Here is an 18,257-nt window from a genome sequence, read left to right as displayed (position 1 = left end):
TAGGCTATAACTGTCCTCAAGCCTTACTGCTCAGAGAAGTTCTCAGTGGTAATGAAGACCAGCCATTTGAAAAGAGATCTGTGTTGGGCTGGAGCATCCTCAAATACCAGAACTCTAACAATGGCTATGAAGATGAAATTGGTGCGAGTCCTAGGATTATCATGAAGCAAGTTTTACCCACTGTCAAACCATCTCTAATATTAAAATCTGAAGTCTACTTTGTGTGTAGGAACAAAGTGAAGGAAATGATCACTCTAGTAGATATACTGAAGGTTTTTGAGTCAGATTTTAGGAAGAAGTTTTTAGGTGAAGGTGAAGACAAGTTTCATCAAACTACAGTGAAGTTTATACAATGCAATTTTTATGTTGATGATCGCCTAACAAGTGTAGACACAGAGGCAGATGCTATCCAGCTTGTAAAGGAAGCCAGGGATCTCTTCAGTACCGGCAAACTTCGCTTGCACAAATTAGTCACCAACAGCAAGAAGGTGATTACCAAAATCCCAAAGGAACAATGTGCTGAAGGTGCAACTAACTTTGATTTGACCCCAGAAGAACATAAAATAGAAAGGGCACTAGGTGTCCAATGGTGCGTAACTGCAGACAAGTTCCATTTCAGAGTCTTAGTAAGGGAAAATTCTCACAAGAGGAGTGCTATCTACAGTCGCTTCGATTTTTGATCCTTTCGGATTTGTCGCTCCCTTCATCTTAGTTGGTAAAAGGTTACTACATAGGATGTGTCAAGACAAGATGAGCTGGGATGAGCCACTTCCTGATGACCTCAGGCTGCATTGGGAAGCTTTACTTCAAGACCTTCATAACCTGTCTTCAGTAAAAATACCACGTTATGTGTCAACAACATTCAAAAATGTTGAGCAATATGAGCTCCACCATTTTTCTAACGCTAGCGTGTCCGGCTATGGAGTATGTTCATACCTCAGAACTGCGTCTACGTCTAGAGAAGTCTATTGCACGCTTGTTATTTGTAAAGCAAGAGTTTCCCCAAAACAGATAATACCAATTCCAAGAATGGAGCTCTCCGCTGCAGTTGTGGCCACAAGAAATGGTGATTTGCTCAAGAGTGAACTAGACTTGTGTGGTATCCATGAATACTATTGGACCGACTCTAAGGTTGAGCTTGGTTATATTAATAATGATGCAAGACAGTTCCATGTATTTGTAGCCAACTGAATTAAGCTGATCAGGTCAAACACTAAGCCTAATCAATGGAGATATGTTGCTTCAGAACATAAGACAGCTGACTACGCCTCTCTTGAACTCAATGCAGAGCAACTTGTAGAGTCTAATACCTCGTTTCCACTGAGCAGTACAGTTCGGTCCGGTACGGTACGCAATTTTTGCAGTTTCCATTGTCAAAAGTTGTGAATGGTACCCTAATTCCTAACTTCACAGGAAAGTGTTACCTTGGACAAAATAGAAGATATAATTTTTTTGTAAAATATCCAATATACTGCACAAGAAAGGCCAATTTGGTGTTATTGAAGCACAAAGAAACAATGAGTTAACTAGTCTACAGATATAATTTAGCAATTATATTATATATTTTAGCAATTACAGGCAGTAACATTACATACAATCAGTCAAAACCCACAACTAGCATTACTTGAAATAATATAGATATCGTGCAGACTTCATGTGAGGGATTTATGATGTCAAGACAGTGCACAGTGCTTAGACTGTAGGGTTGCTTAACAGGACTTAACAAAGTAAGCTTACCCTTCTGTGCCGTCGTTTTTGTTTTTGTTTTTCTTTTCTTTCTTGGTTGTCCGTCTCGTCCCAGCTCATTAACATTATCAGAATTAGATCTGCTACCTTACTGTTCCTTACTGTTACAAGCTGGGAAGCTTTTCCCTAGGGGCCTGGGCGTGGATGCGGTGACTGATCAGGAAAGGTTTTACAAGCCATATGCTTTCCCTCTAGTCCAATCCATATACAGTTACAGAATGGGGCAAATATTGCAGTAATTACCCATTGGCTACACAGGCCTTGGTTCCTGCCATAGATACTGGGTTATCGAATTGAAGTTTTTTCTCTTGGATGAAATCTTCTGTCGCAGAGTGCATTATTCCACCCTTGTTCATCTCTTACAGTTTCTCATCCTGGCAGGTAGAGACTGATCAGGCTTGGCTGTTTTTTTCTCTAAGCTATTATCTATAAATCCTGCAAAAGGATTTAAATAAAGCTTGTTCAATTTGGACTGCTTTGTTTTCTTTTGCTTCAGTCCCCTGGTCGTGTGCATTCTGGGCTTCAACTGATCCTAAAGATCTCTTGGAGGGTAGATCTCTGCAGCCCCTGTTATATCTGATGTCTTACAAGTAGACTGTCCCTTACTCATCTAATACTTTGATGGGGGGCTGCATCTGAGACTCAAGACTCTCTAGGTGGGATTTACTACTTGCTCTGAACTTCCTTGCCAGCTCCAGATGAGCAGACTGTTGTTTGGATTGCAGAAGAAACTACAATCCCATAATGCAACGGGGGAAAGGGAGGATCAGAGCAGAGCTAGACACTTGCCTGCTGCAAGCATATGTCTCTCTTGCTTCCTGCACTCAGCGAGGACAGATCAGCCTGGGAGGTGTGCTGAGACAGTTTGTGTTTGAGGCCTAGTGCATGAAGCTTCCTTCAGCGCAGATGCTGGTGATCACACAGCGCAAACGTTACAGCAGAGTAACTGGCTGGGTGTGGAGGATTGCTGAACAAGGACACTGATGGATTGGGTGAGAGATATCTGATTACAGCACACACTGTAATTGACAGAAGAAGAGCAAGGAAAGGCCTGTGACACAGTTTAGCTTGGACAGAGAACTGCATTGACATATACTGTTTGCCACAGGACACTGTAGTGCTGATTAGTGCGTGGCAGATTATAAGGCCTCACCTCATATCTTCAGTTTTATAGATTATACAGTAAACCCCCCTCCATTGCGGGGGTTACGTTCCGGACCCAGCCGCGAAAAGTGAAATTCCGCGAAATAGAAAAACCCTATTAAAATGCATTGTAGGCATGTTTTTTTACTGTCACTGTACGTGTAAAAGCATTTTAAGGTCTTTAAACACACTTTTAAAACAATAGAAACTAATTTAAACACATAAAAGATACTAAGAGACAGAGCAAGAGCTATGAAAAACACAAAAATATTTCATTTTTAATGATTTATATAGTAAAATAACATTACAAAAAAAAACGCGAATTACCGGGACCGCAAAAACTGAACCGCGATGGAGCGGGGGATTACTGTATATCATTTAACTCAGTACAGAAGCCTATATTTCCTTATAGTTTGGATTACAGTTAACCACTTGCCGACTGCTCACAGTATATTTACTGCGGCAGTCAGCCCCTCACAGGCAGAGCGACGTAGGTCTACGTCGCTAGCCTGTTAGGGTCTCAGGAGCGAGCGCGCGCCTCCGGAGGCGTGCTCCCGCGCGGTCACGGACCCCCCCCCCCCCCCCCGCGTGTGACCGGCGGACCCGATCATCCGCCGGTCACTCACGATCGTCAGTAGAGAGGGAGAAAGTCAGGCGGCTAATGTAAACAAGCCGCCTGTCATTCTCCCCGGTGTATGAATGATGCTCACACGGTTCTACTATGTAGAACCGTTGATCACTGTTCATACATCTCAAGCCACAGCCAATCACAGTTAGAATCACGCCCCTAGGGACACACATAGCCCTCCCTCTCAAAAAAAGTTAACCCCTTCACTGCCAGTGTAATTTTACAGTAACAGTGCATATTTATAGCACTGATTACTGTAGAAATGTCACTGGCAACCCAAAAAGTGTCAAAAATGTCAGTCAAGGGTCCGATCTGTCCGCCGCAATGTCGCAGTACCGCAAAAAAAAACGCAGATCGCCGCCATTACGCGTTAAAAAAAAACAACAAAAATTACAAAAATCTTTCCCTTTGTTAGTAAACGCGATAACTTTTGCACAAACCAATCAAAATACGCTTTTTGCGATTTTTTTTACCAAACATATGTAGCATAAAACAAATTGGCCGAAAATTTAAAAACATTTTGATTTTGACATTTTTTTGGGGGGAATTTCATATAAAAAAATGTGAAAAATATTGTTGTTTTTGCAAAATTGACGCTATTTTTTTATTTATAGCGCATGATCAAAAAATCGTACAGGTGATCAAATACCACCAAAAGAAAGCTCTGTTTGTGGGAAAAAAAGGACGCCAAATTCGTTTAGGTACAGCGTCGCACGACCGCGCAATTGTCCGTTAAAGTCACGCAGTGCCGAATCGCAAAATACCCCCTGGTCAGGAAGGGGGTTAAATCTTCCGGGGCTTAAGTGGTTAATTGTTACCTTACTGTCAGGGCCCAGATTCAAACCCAGGTCTTCGGTTGCTTCTGGCAGTGCTTCTTCTTGCTGAGCTAGATCTAGATCTTTGTGTTTACCTAGACCTTGTCTAGTTTCCTGTCGTGTTCCTTGCCCAGCCTCCTGTGAACTCTGAACCTTTGGCCACTCCTTTGAACTTCCTATTTAAGCCTGATCTGGAAACTTCCTGATGCCAGATTATTGTGCTTTTGCCAAGATCTAGTTTAGTGTGCTTCATCCTCCTTGTGTACCGACCTCCAGCTACGTTCCAGGACTACACCTCTGCCTGCTGCCATTTGCTCTTCACTGCTTGTGTACCGATCTTTGGCTAAGACTACGACTTCTCTCTCCTCACTCCAGCCTGACCCTGCTTGTTGACCACTGTTGTGCTGCTTCCTGCGACTGGACTCTGAGCCTGACCCAGTAATCGTGACATAATAATCTTGCCACAATGGAGTCCACAGTAGCAGCTACCCTTGGCACTGTCACTCAGAAAATTTCTGAATTGCAAGAGTTTGGTGTCACTTATCAGGCAAAATTTAAAGAACTGCAAATTGTGGTGAAAGATCAACAAGAGGTAATTCAGGACTTAAAGAAACAGGTGTTGGATCTTAGTTCCCTAAATGGCGCAAGTTCTGAGTCCAGTGCTCGAATGCCTCTTCCACAAAAATTCAATGGAGACCGCCGGCTTTACAGAGGATTCCTTAATCAGTGTCGCATTTACTTCCAAATGCAGCCTGCTGTGTTTTTCTCTGAAAGAAAGAAGGTACTGTTTATTCTCCTGACAGAAGAAGCTTTATCTTGGGCCTCTTCCTATGTGGAAAAGGATGACATCATTTTAGATAATCTCCACTCCTTTACTAAAGCTATGGACCAAGTTTTTGACGATCCAAATCGATGTGCTACCGCTGAGGCCAAACTGCATAATTTGTGTCAGGGACGAGGCTCTGTTGCTGAATACACTACTGAATTCAGGCGCTGGATCGCAGATACAACCTGGAATCCAGCAGCACAAAAGCCAATTTCGGCAGGGGCTTTCTGAGCAGATAAAGGATGAACTGGCTAGAGGTGATACCCCTGATGATCTGGAGAACTTTATCCAATTGTGCATCCGTATTGACCAGAGACTTTCTGAAAGGAGAAAAGAAAGACTGGGAATACTGGGAAATACTGAGGTTATGCGTTTTTCTTTAAGCCAACCTCCTCGGAAGAGTTCTCAGGTTTTTCATGATTCCAGGAACCCTGAACCTATGCAGATTGATTCCATTAGAAGGGGTATCACTACTCAGGAAAAGGAAAGACGTCGGATTGAAAATGTATGCCTTTATTGTGGGTGTCCTTGAACCGTGAGGTTCCCTGTTTCATAGCTTGCAGCCTTATCTGTTGTGCCACAAAGAAGCTCTGGAGTTTTTGCAGTGATTTTCCAGCCTGATGCTTTACTTTTGGACTCACTAGCTCCACCTGCTGCCAGCTGCGAACAATGTACAATTTAACCAGCTGTGAACAATGTACAATTTATCCAGCATTTAAATAGCAGCACTTCCTGTGCCTCAATGCCCGTTTGTTTGGAATATCTTCCTGAGTGTGCTGGTTACTCATTTACTGACTATCGTGTCACTGTCATGAGCAAATTGTGCAAGCTCTGGCCAGAGGTCAAGCCTGCCCACCCAGTAGTCCAGGGGTTCATCGCTTCTCAGAGCGTCCACATCGGCCGTTATCCTGATGTAGTCAGACACCTGTCGGTCTAGGCGTTCCCTCATGCTGGATCGGGAGTACAGCTGTCGATGGTTTTGGTTGAAAGAAGGATCTCATATCTGATGGGACCAAGACATCTTCCAACCGCCCTCTTCTTGCAGGCGCTGTTGGATTGCTACCCGCAACTGTCTCTCTGTGACTGGAAATTCCTCTGCCAGCGCACGGAAAAGCAGAATGCAGCATTTCCAGCAGCAAGGCCTGGAAGTGCTGCATTCTGACCGCCCTCTGTGATTGTAAGTAACTTCACTACTTATTACTTTACATTCCTCTTTCTTAATTGACCGTGTAGAAGAAGATACATGACACTCCTTCTGCATAGAGTTTATTGTATAAACACAGGCTTTGGGAAACATGAGAACAAAACCTGAAAAAACAGAATAAAACATAAAGTGCAACAAAAAGTCATAAACTTCATCTGTCAGAATATTTATACTGCTCTGAATATAACAGTGTCTATTTATGTCAATAAGCAAAGATCTATAAGGTAGGAGAATCTCCACTTATTTCCACAAATCAATATGTAACAAGTTCTTTTTAATTGATTCATTTATTTTTAAAAGCATATACCAATCTTAGTGAAAACAGTCTACAGTAAGGAATATATATAAGAATATTTATTCACAAGACATGTATTCACAATATATGATCAAACTGGAAATGACACAAAAAGATAACCTTATATAAAATACAAACTTAAAACAATCAATGCAATGTGATATGTAGCTCAATAATGAAAGTAAAAATAAAGTAAAATGAAAGCAAGATTACCCTTTCTCCAGGTATAGCATAAACCATAGGTAAATGTCTATATAATCAGACCACAATTGTCTGTGAATTGCACATCCGAAATTCACTCCACTGCAGATGGAGCGAGAATAAGCTATGCAAAATGGAAGACTAAAATCGCAAATAATGCTCTAAATCTGATATTAATGAAAATGTATAAAAACAAAAATCTGCTTTTTAGAGAAAAATCTACTATGCTTTATACGGCTGGGATTGTAATCTTATTACCCTTAAATATGCAATATAAAACATATAAGGAAGGAAATAAACAATATTGAATAAACTCAAATAAACAACAAGGTATATTTACCACACTTAAGATGGCTGCTAGCTTCAAATGGTCGTTACCAGAGTCCTTAAAATGGATGCCTTCTTAAAATGGTAGCCAGTTAGGGAGGAGTTTCGTTTGGCGTCCCTCAAAGTTTCAGATAAATGATGGAGCAAGATGGAGTATGTTTAGATGAGTATATAGATGGATGTAGTAGTGTGTATGTTGCAAGTGTAAAGTGTGTTGTCAGTGATGTAATGTGTCCTATTACATCTGGGTTCTCCTTTTTATATAGTATTGAACAAATGACTATTACAATTACCATAAGTTAAACCCAGAGGGAGGTACATTATCCCCATTGGTTGGGATATTCTACCCATTAACTGGTGAGGTCATAGGCAAACCTCTCCTAATAATCCAGTACTTTGGATAATAAAATTAAATGATAATTTCTTTATATTTAAGAGTAATCATAAAACACCACATAAAACTTTGTCCATACTCTCAGTACATACATAAATGTCCATCTAATACCTCCATCACATCCATCTTGGCAGGGATTGGATCTGGTAATCTATTTATAATATTATATATTTAATACAATATATATATATATTTATATTGTAAAATACTGAGTTACCCCAAGACTGCATTTAGTAGAATCTCCAAAGGGGGCAGCATTGTATTGCTTATTAGATTCAGTATTTAGAACATACAATAAGACCACTATTAAAGATAACCTTTGACCCAAGACTGATTCAAGCAATTCTATCACTTGGCTGTGTCTTATACTGTCAAGAAAAGCGTCTGGCTTGTAGGATTTATATTACCTAGCCCAGTCCAAAGTAATTCTTATATAAACACTCCTACCACATGCCTTAAAATGCAGTAATTAGTTACAAGACACATATGTCCTTACACTTAATAGAAAAGTATACTTATGTGTACAGTATATATATATTTATATATCTAACATTATATAAGTTCCAAGTTCATACTTCTATATTAATAATAAAAAAAAAATACAATGTATTATTGTTAATATACATCTTACACATGAATATGCTTTCTAAAACATATTTTAAATGAGCCTGATAAATATACTGAACTCATTGTTCATTGTAACATACAGATAAGAATACAAGCTAGACTAGCCATCAGTAACTAGTATGGTGTCTCGCTAATTGACTCTTATCTGATGAGATGTCCATGTACCACTTATTTATACCAAAAGAAAACAGAAATATCTGCTAAAATTATAAGACCCTATTGTAAGAGACATTTTGTAAAAGAACATGAACTTTCCATGAACTCCTAACAAAATGGTTCAAAATCTATATGCATAAGATGGAATATACATGGCTTTTCAAATCCATTTTTTTTCTATTATTTAATCACCCCAATAAACCTGACACATCCCTCTCTATTCCTCGAAATAACAATTGTATCGCACGGCTTGGGTAATGCAGTAAAGTAGTGTAGTTACCTCCTATAGCCTAGTAAAGTAGTGTAGTTACCAATATTAGTATTGTAACTACTTACGTTACTTCGTTACCAAAAAAAGTTATGTAGTTACTGTAATCCGTTACTTTGTAACGAGTTACCCCCAACACTGGTTGCCACCCAGTACTGGTCCTTGGCCTTTATGCATTTTATACGGGGGTCCCCCTTAAAACACTGTAGCATGTAGGCCCCAATTCCCACTAAACTGTAAGCAGTATAGTGGCCTGCTTCCAGCTCCTCATCCAGGATAATGTCGTCCTTATTCTCCTCCCCCAATCCACGGATAACACCAGGGATCCCAGAAACGTTTAAAGCATGCTCTTCTTGCTCCTCCTCATCCCCCCAGCACCATCCTCCTCCTCTGACTCCTCTTCAGACTCCTGCTGTTGATTTGTCTCAGATGGAGTAGCACCCCCTGGGAATTCATTCAACATTGCGACTTCCTGATCTTCCTGCTCCTGCTCCTCGACGGCTTGATCAATGACACGCCGCAATGCACGCTCCAGAAAGAAGGCGTAAGGTATGATATCACTTATGGCACCCTGGCCCTGACTGACCAGTTTGGTGATCTCATCGAATGGCCGCAGAAGTCTGCATGTATCCTGCATGAGCAGTCACTGGTGAGGTGAGTTCCATCGCGTCGGGCAGTCACAAATAAGACGCCTGAGGGGCAGGTTGTGTCGCGGCAGAATCTCAGCAAGGCGAGCCATGGCTGTGTAAGATCTTCGGAAATGGACCGAGATTTTCCTGGCCTGCCGCAAGACATCCTGGACCCCAGGGTATTTGGCAACGAATCGTTGCACCACCAAGTTCAGGACGTGTTCCATGCACGGCACAGGTGTTATTTTGCCCTGTTTCAGCGGCCAGTGAGTTTGCCACTGTTTGTATCAGAGTTAACACAGCAAAAGAGGCAATATTGTTGCAGCACACATATACACTTGTAAAAGTATACTCAGATAACACCCCACTTCAATATGTGGTATTGGGGGGACCACTGGTTTATCATACCAGTTGTTCAAAAAATTGGCCAGTGAGTCTGGCACTGTGTGTACCAGACTTAACTCAGCAGAGGAGGCAATATTGTTGCAGGACACAATTACACTTATGAAAGTATACTCAGATAACACCCCACTTCAATATGTGGTATTGGGGGGCCACTGGTTTATTACACCAGTTGTTCAAAAAATTGGCCAGTGAGTTTGGCACTGTGTGAACCAGACTTAACTCAGCAGAAGAGGCAATATTGTTGCAGGACACAAATACACTTATAAAAGTATACTCAGATTACACCCCACGTCAATATGTGGTATTGGGGGGCCACTGGTTTATCACACCAGTTGTTCAAAAAATTGGCCAGTGAGTTTGGCACTGTGTGTACCAGACTTAACTCAGCAGAGGAGGCAATATTGTTGCAGGACACAAATACACTTATGAAAGTATACTCAGATTGATAACACCCCACTCCAATATGTGGTATTGGGGGGCCACTGGTTTATCACACCAGTTGTTCAAAAAATTGGCCAGTGAGTTTGGCACTGTGTGTATCTGACTTCACTCCGCAAAAGAGGCAATATTGTTGCAGGACACAAATACACTTGTAAAAGTATACTCAGATAGGCTCCAAAAATGAGCTCACGTGGTTTGAACTGACAGCAAAGAACATAGTATATGATTGCTAGAGGTATAGTAGGCGTTCACAGTATACACAAGTTGGTGGCGGGCTGTTTAGGCCGCAAACATGAGCTAACATGGGTTGAACTGACAGCAAAGAACGTAGTATATGATTGCTAGAGGTACAGTAGGCGTTCACAGTATACACAAGTTGGTGGTGTGCTGTTTAGGCCACTAAAATTAGCTTACATGGGTTGAACTGACAGCAAAAAACATAGTATATGATTACTAGAGGTACAGTAGGCATTCACAGTATACACAAGTAAGTGGCGGCCTCTATAGGCCGCAAAAATTAGCTCAGATGGGTTGAACTGACAGCAAAGAACATAGTATATGATGGATAGAGGTACAGTAGGCGTTCACAGTATACATAAGTAGGTGGCGGCCTCTATAGGCCACAAAAATGAGCTCACATGGGTTGAACTGACAGCAAAGAACATAGTATATGATGGCTAGAGGTACAGTAGGCGTTCACAGTATACACAAGTTGGTGGCGGACTGTTTAGGCCGCAAACATGAGCTCACATGGGTTGAGCTGACAGCCAAGAACGTAGTATATGATTGCTAGAGATACAGTAGGCGTTCACTGTATACACAAGTTGGTGGCGGGCTGTTTAGGCCGCAAACATGAGCTCACATGAGTTGAACTGACAGCAAAGAACGGAGTATATGATTGCTAGAGGTACAGTAGGCATTCACAGTATACACAAGTTGGTGGCGGGCTGTTTTGGCCGCAAACATGAGCTCAGACGGGTTGAACCGACACCTTTTTTTACGCTCCAACATTTGAGCCACAGAAGCCTGCCTTTTTCCAGAACAACGTGACGACGGCATCATGGAAGGTGGAGTGTTTGACAACTGTGAGGAGACAGGAGAAGGAGAAGGGGGAGGAGAAGGAGAAGAGGCTAGACGGTGAGAGCATGGAGTGTGGCTTTGTGGGTTCTGACAGTTTTGCTCCCACTGGGCTTGGTGATGGGATTTCAGGTGCCTTCTTAAGGCGGTTGTCCCTTGGTGAGTCTTGGGCTTACGGCGACTTATGAGTTGACTACAAAGGCTGCAGATGGCAACATTGGTGTCAGCAACGGACACATTATTAAAAGTCCACACTGCGGAGCCATGTGCCGGCGTCCTGGGAGCACCAGATGTGACTGTACATGGTTGATGGCTCGCTCCTGATACATTTGCAGTCTGCTTTCTACCTCTTCTGCAATGCAAGTTCTGCCTGCCTCTCCTCCCTATCTGCCGGTCCGTCAGTCCGCCAGCTCTACAAATAATTGGCCAGTAACTGTTGTCACTGTGTGTAGCAGAGTTAACACAGCAAGAGAGGCCAAATGTTTGCAGGACTAAAATACAATCTTAGAAAAGTATACTGTTAAATAACACCTCAATTCAATATATGGCATTGGGGGGGGGGGGGGGAGGCACAGGTTTATTACACCAGTTCTACAAATAATTGGCCAGTAACTGTTGTCACTGTGTGTAGCACTGTTTACACAGCGAGAGGCCAAATGTTTGCAGGACTAAAATACACTCTTAAATAACAGCCCACTTCAATATGTGGCATGGGGGGGGGGGGGGGGGAGCATTGTTTTTTTTTTTTTAGCACACCAGTTCAAAAAATTGGCCAGTGAGTTAGGCGCTGTGTGTACCAGACTTCACTCAGCAAAATAGGCAATATTGTTGCATGACACAAATACACTTGAAAAAGCTTACTCAGAGAACACCCCACTTCAATATGTGGCATTGGGGGGGGGGGGAGCATTGGTGTAGCACACCAGTTCAAAAAATTGGCCAGTGATTTAGGCGCTGTGTGTACCAGACTTCTCTCAGAAAAATAGGCAATATTGTTGCATGACACAAATACACTTGAAAAAGCTTACTCAGATAACACCCCACTTCAATATGTGGCATGGGGGGGGGGGGACAGGTTTATTACACCAGTTCTACAAATAATTGGCCAGTAACTGTTGTCACTGCATGTTGCACTGTTTACACAGCAAGAGGCCAAATTTTTGCAGGACTAAATTACACTCTTAGAAAATTATACTGTTAAATAACACCCCACTTCAATATGTGGCATTGGGGGGGGGGGCCCACAGGTTTATTACACCAGTTCTACAAATAATTGGTCAGTAACTGTTGTCACTGTGTGTAGCACTGTTTACACAGCGAGAGGCCAAATTTTTGCAAGACTAAAATACACTATTAGAAAAGTATACTGTTAAATAACACCCCACTTCAATATGTGGCATTGGGGGGGGGGGGGGGCACAGGTTTATTACACCAGTTCTACAAATAATTGGCCAGTAACTGTTGTCACTGTGTGTAGCACTGTTTACACAGCGAGAGGCCACATTTTTGCAGGACTAAAATACACTCTTAGAAAATTATACTGTTAAATAACACTCCACTTCAGTATGTGGCATTGGGGGGGGGGGGGAGCATTGGTGTAGCACACCAGTTCAAAAAATTGGCCAGTGATTTAGGCGCTGTGTGTACCAGACTTCTCTCAGAAAAATAGGCAATATTGTTGCATGACACAAATACACTTGAAAAAGCTTACTCAGATAACACCCCACTTCAATATGTGGCATGGGGGGGGGGACAGGTTTATTACACCAGTTCTACAAATAATTGGCCAGTAACTGTTGTCACTGCATGTAGCACTGTTTACACAGCAAGAGGCCAAATTTTTGCAGGACTAAATTACACTCTTAGAAAATTATACTGTTAAATAACACCCCACTTCAATATGTGGCATTGGGGGGGGGGGGGGGGGCTCACAGGTTTATTACACCAGTTCTACAAATAATTGGTCAGTAACTGTTGTCACTGTGTGTAGCACTGTTTACACAGCGAGAGGCCAAATTTTTGCAAGACTAAAATACACTCTTAGAAAAGTATACTGTTAAATAACACCCCACTTCAATATGTGGCATTGGGGGGGGGGGGGCACAGGTTTATTACACCAGTTCTACAAATAATTGGCCAGTAACTGTTGTCACTGTGTGTAGCACTGTTTACACAGCGAGAGGCCAAATTTTTGCAGGATTAAAATACACTTTTAGAAAATGATACTGTTAAATAACACCCCACTTCAATATGTGGCATTGGGGGGGGGGGGGGGGGCACAGGTTTATTACACCAGTTCTACAAATAATTGGCCAGTAACTGTTGTCACTGTGTGTAGCACTGTTTACACAGCGAGAGGCCACATTTTTGCAGGACTAAAATACACTCTTAGAAAATTATACTGTTAAATAACACCCCACTTCAGTATGTGGCATTGGTGTAGCAAAAATTGGCCAGTGAGTTTGGCGCTGTGTACCAGACTTCACTCAGCAAACTAGGCAATATTGTTGCATGACACAAATACACTTGAAAAAGTTTACTCAGATAACACCCCACTTCAATATGTGGCATTGGGGGGGGGGGGGGCAATTGGTCTATCACACCAGTTATAATACATTATAAGTGCTTTTGTCACTGTGTGTAGTGTTGCTGCAGAAACGCTCAGTCTCACCACCACACCGGTCACAATGCTGCACAGTGCACAATATTAGTACTAATCCGCTATAATATGCTTTCTACAAAGTATATTATACTGTGGATTACCCCCACCCTTTTTAGTGCACTGCACAGCAATACCAAAAAATTTGCAGCCCTTTACATTACTTTTGTGGACATTAACAGAGCAATTTCTGTGTGACTACAGCCGATCTCTAACTGCCCCTACAGAAACCACAGGATACCTGGCCCTATAGTAAAGAGACTGTAATAGACCCTAAAACGACATTGGAGCATTTTAAATGACTTTTGTGGACATTGACAAAGCGATTTCTGTGTGACTGCAGCCGATCTCTAACTGCCCCTACAGCAACCAGAGGATACCTGGCCCTATAGTAAAGAGACTGTAATAAACCCTAAAACGACATTGGAGCATTTTAAATTACTTTTGTGGACATCGATAAAGCGATTTCTGTGTGACTGCAGCCGATCTCTAACTGCCCCTACAGCAACCACAGGATACCTGGCCCTATAGTAAAGAGACTGTAATAGACCCTAAAAAGACATTGGAGCATTTTAAATTACTTTTGTGGACATTGACAACGCGATTTCTGTGTGACTGCAGCCGATCTCTAACTGCCCCTACAGCAACCACAGGATACCTGCCCCTATAGTAAAGAGACTGTAATAGACCCTAAAACGACATTGGAGCATTTTAAATGACTTTGGTGGACATTGACAAAGCGATTTGTGTGTGACTGCAGCCGATCTCTAACTGCCCCTACAGCAACCACGGGATACCTGTACCTGGCCCTATAGTAAAGAGACTGTAATAGACCCTAAAACGACATTGGAGCATTTTAAATGACTTTGGTGGACATTGACAAAGCGATTTGTGTGTGACTGCAGCCGATCTCTAACTGCCCCTACAGCAACCACAGGATACCTGCCCCAAAGCTCTAAAGATACTAGACCTATACCGAAATACCAGCCCTGGAAAGGACTTTTGTGGACATTGACAGAGCGATTTGTGATTGCATCCGATCTCTAACTGCCCCTAAAGCAACCACTGGATACCTGTCCCTAACCTGAAAAGAGACTGTAGAAGGCCTATACCGAAATACCAGCCCTGAAAAGGGCTTTTGTGGATCTTCACAGCGCTATATATGTGTCTAGCAAACTCCCTCTAATGAGCACAGCAGACCTCTCCCTACACTGGCAGAAAGCGGAATGTGAAATGGCCGCCAGATCAGGTCAATTTATAGGGTAGGGGGACTGTCCATGTGCTGGAATGTTTCAATTGGCTGTCCCGTTCCACCTGACGGCTGTGTCACAGGTCAAATTTCTCCCTAATGTAAACAAATATGGCCGCGAACTACGCCATGTGTCCGAAAATTTGGCGGGTAGCGAACAAGCAAAATTCACCGCGCACCGACCGCCGTGTGAACCGCAGGGCCATCTCTAGTGGTTGCACCAATTACCCAGTTAACCAAGAAGGGATGGCTCTTCACATGGGCACCAGAGGCACAATCTGCTTTCTGTAAACTAAAGACACTCTTTTCATCTGCACCCATTCTAGTACATCCTTATCAAAAACTAAGGGATTTCCAGTCACTACTTACCAACCAGCCAGCAACCAGCCAAATTAACCTGTCTAACAGTATGCGTTAAAAACAGGGGTTTAGTTGCACACATTTGCAAATACATGCAAGGCACCCTGATATCTGCAGCCCCTAACTCTACCTTTAAAGAGTCTCCACAATGGGAGCACATGCATTCTGATGAGATCCTTACCCTGAACTGCCCTTTGTTGTAGAAGTTGATGCCTCAGATTCTGCTGTTGGAGCTATCCTTTCTCAGCGTACAGGTGAAAAGATGCAGCTTCATCCCTGTGCTTACTTTTCCCGGTTGATGTCCTCTGCTTAAAGGAACTATGACATTGGGAATAAAGAATTGCTAGCGATAAAGGAAGCTTCCTCTGAATGGAGGCATCTGTTGGAAGGGGCCGAGCATTTAATGACTGTTCTTACCGATCATCGGAACTTAGAGTTCATCCGTTCTGTAAAGAGACTGTTCTCACGACAAGCACGCTGGTCTTTATTCTTCTCCAGGTTTAATTTCATCATTTCTTACAGACCTGGCTCAAGAAATTGCAAGGCTAATGCCCTGTCACAGAGTTTGTCTGAATCCCCTCAAGAAAGCAACTCTGACTGCACCATTCTTTCTCAAAATAACTTTTTAGGAGCCACTAATCCCAAAAAAATTTTGACCTTTCTTAAAGATGGCTACTCATCTGATCCCCTCCTTAAACATCCTCCCAAGGACCTGAGTCTTACCTTCAGAAATGGCTTTTGGATTCAGAACCATTGCCTCTATGTCCCTCAAAGTGCGCGGCTAGAAGTCCTCAGACTGGTTCATGACTCTAAGCTTGCAGGACATTTTGGGGCCTTCAAAACTGCTGAACTGTTGTCTCGTTCATTCTGGTGGCCTAGTTACAAGAAAGATGTAAAGAACTATGTTGCTTCTTGTCCAACTTGTGCTTGTCATAAGATACCCTGATCTTCCCCTGTGGGACTACTTCAACCGCTTCCAATTCCATCACAGCCTTGGGGATCAATTTATATGGATTTTGTGGTTGATCTCCCTCCTTCGAAGGAAATGACTACCATCTAGTGGTCGACCGCTTCACCAAGATGGCTCACTTCATCCCAACTAAGGGGGTACCCAGTGCGGAATTTACTGCAGAATTAATGATCCGGGAAGAATTTAAACTACATGGGATCCCGGATGATGTGGTCTCAGATAGTTTTAGTACAAAAATATAGTACCGTGATGTGCATGCCATCATCCCCAATAGTAGAACACCTAAAAAGAAAAACCAAAGACCAAAAGAGGTCCAGGAAAGCGGGACTGTATCGGCATGTGTATGGTTGGAGGGATGCAATCACAACACCACTATGTAAAAAACATATGCAACTTTATTGTCATATGGTTTAAAAGGACAAAAATAACATAACACAACAACAGACATACATATTAAAATACATGGATCCGTGATCACTATGTGCTTGTGATGGATACAATATACCACACCAACGGATCTCGATGTATGTGCAGTCTAAACGGTCCCTGGTAATCCAACGCGTTTCGCAATTATAGCTTCATCAGGGCACTACAAAGACCAAATAGGTGCTGCACTAAAGAAATATGAGAAATATATATATATATTATAATCACAATTTTGCATTACATCAAATATCACATTGGTATATAATTTCATGATTATGCTGACCTGAAAATAAAGCAGGCAGGAGAACCACACTTCTGTGCAGGCGTCGGGAGCCCATTAAGTGGACCAGTATCAGTGGTGGGGAGAAAATGTCATATTGGGGGCAAAACAAACCCCCACATGACAACCCCCCTCAAAACCCCTATTAAAAAGAAGATACCACAAAAAATATTGAAAGAATATTAAGCAAAAAAGAGGGGGGAGGGGGTAAAAAAGAGAAAAATTAGGCCAGGGCTAGTTGTGTTACAGAGTACCAAAAAAGTCTCTGGATGTTGTCATAGGCAATGATGAGTTAAATCCTCAATGGTCACATCTGGGGAAGCATACAAGCCACCATGGATTCTGTTTATACAAAAACAAATAAATATATATAAGTGGGTATATGGAAAGAATACCTCAACATATCCAGAAAAGGGGAGGGGGGGCGGGGGTCTCCTACAGATATTCATTAGATATTCAAATCATAATGGCATACCTCTCAACCCCATATTCTTGGAACCAAAAGGAGAGCCTATTATAGCGTCCTGTTGTTAGGGACTCATACAGCACAAAGCCCGGCAGAATGCCAGCAACACCCCACCTAAGGACATATCCAAAGAGCATATGCTGGTAAATATTATTGTTAAGGGTGGCTTGCATAGAGGGGAAAAAACCAATCACCTCCCCCAAGAAAGTCTTGCATACCTCACCGCACAGTGTCTCCAGTGTGTACTGCCTCACACTTTCCGGTCATGTGACCGGCTTATAAAGGATGCCACCTCTGCCTGATAGGCGAATCAAATCAGCTCCGGTAGGGACAATATTGTCCACAACCTACAGCTGTGAGACGAGCCCGTGTGTCAAGTGCGGAAGTGACATCAGCAGAGCGGCGGAAGTCCGTGGGAGACTGACAACAGAGAGAAGCCTCTCTGTAAGAGCCACAACCTGTCTGCCCCCTAGGGGGTGGAGGATGAACTTCCCACAGAACGCCTGCCAGAAGTTTAGATGATCTCATGCCTGCAAACAAACAGAGTACCCATCAATAGGAATACATTGCATCACTATTACAATATATATTATTACAGCATGGATCAATGTAAATAAGGGAAGGAACTTATTCATAGAAGATTATATGCAAAAGACAAAAAACAT

The sequence above is a fragment of the Pelophylax lessonae genome (genome assembly GCF_965119305.1).
Source record: "Pelophylax lessonae genome assembly, chromosome: 2".
NCBI lineage: Eukaryota > Metazoa > Chordata > Amphibia > Anura > Ranidae > Pelophylax > Pelophylax lessonae.
Note: the sequence above shows the minus strand (reverse complement) of the source record.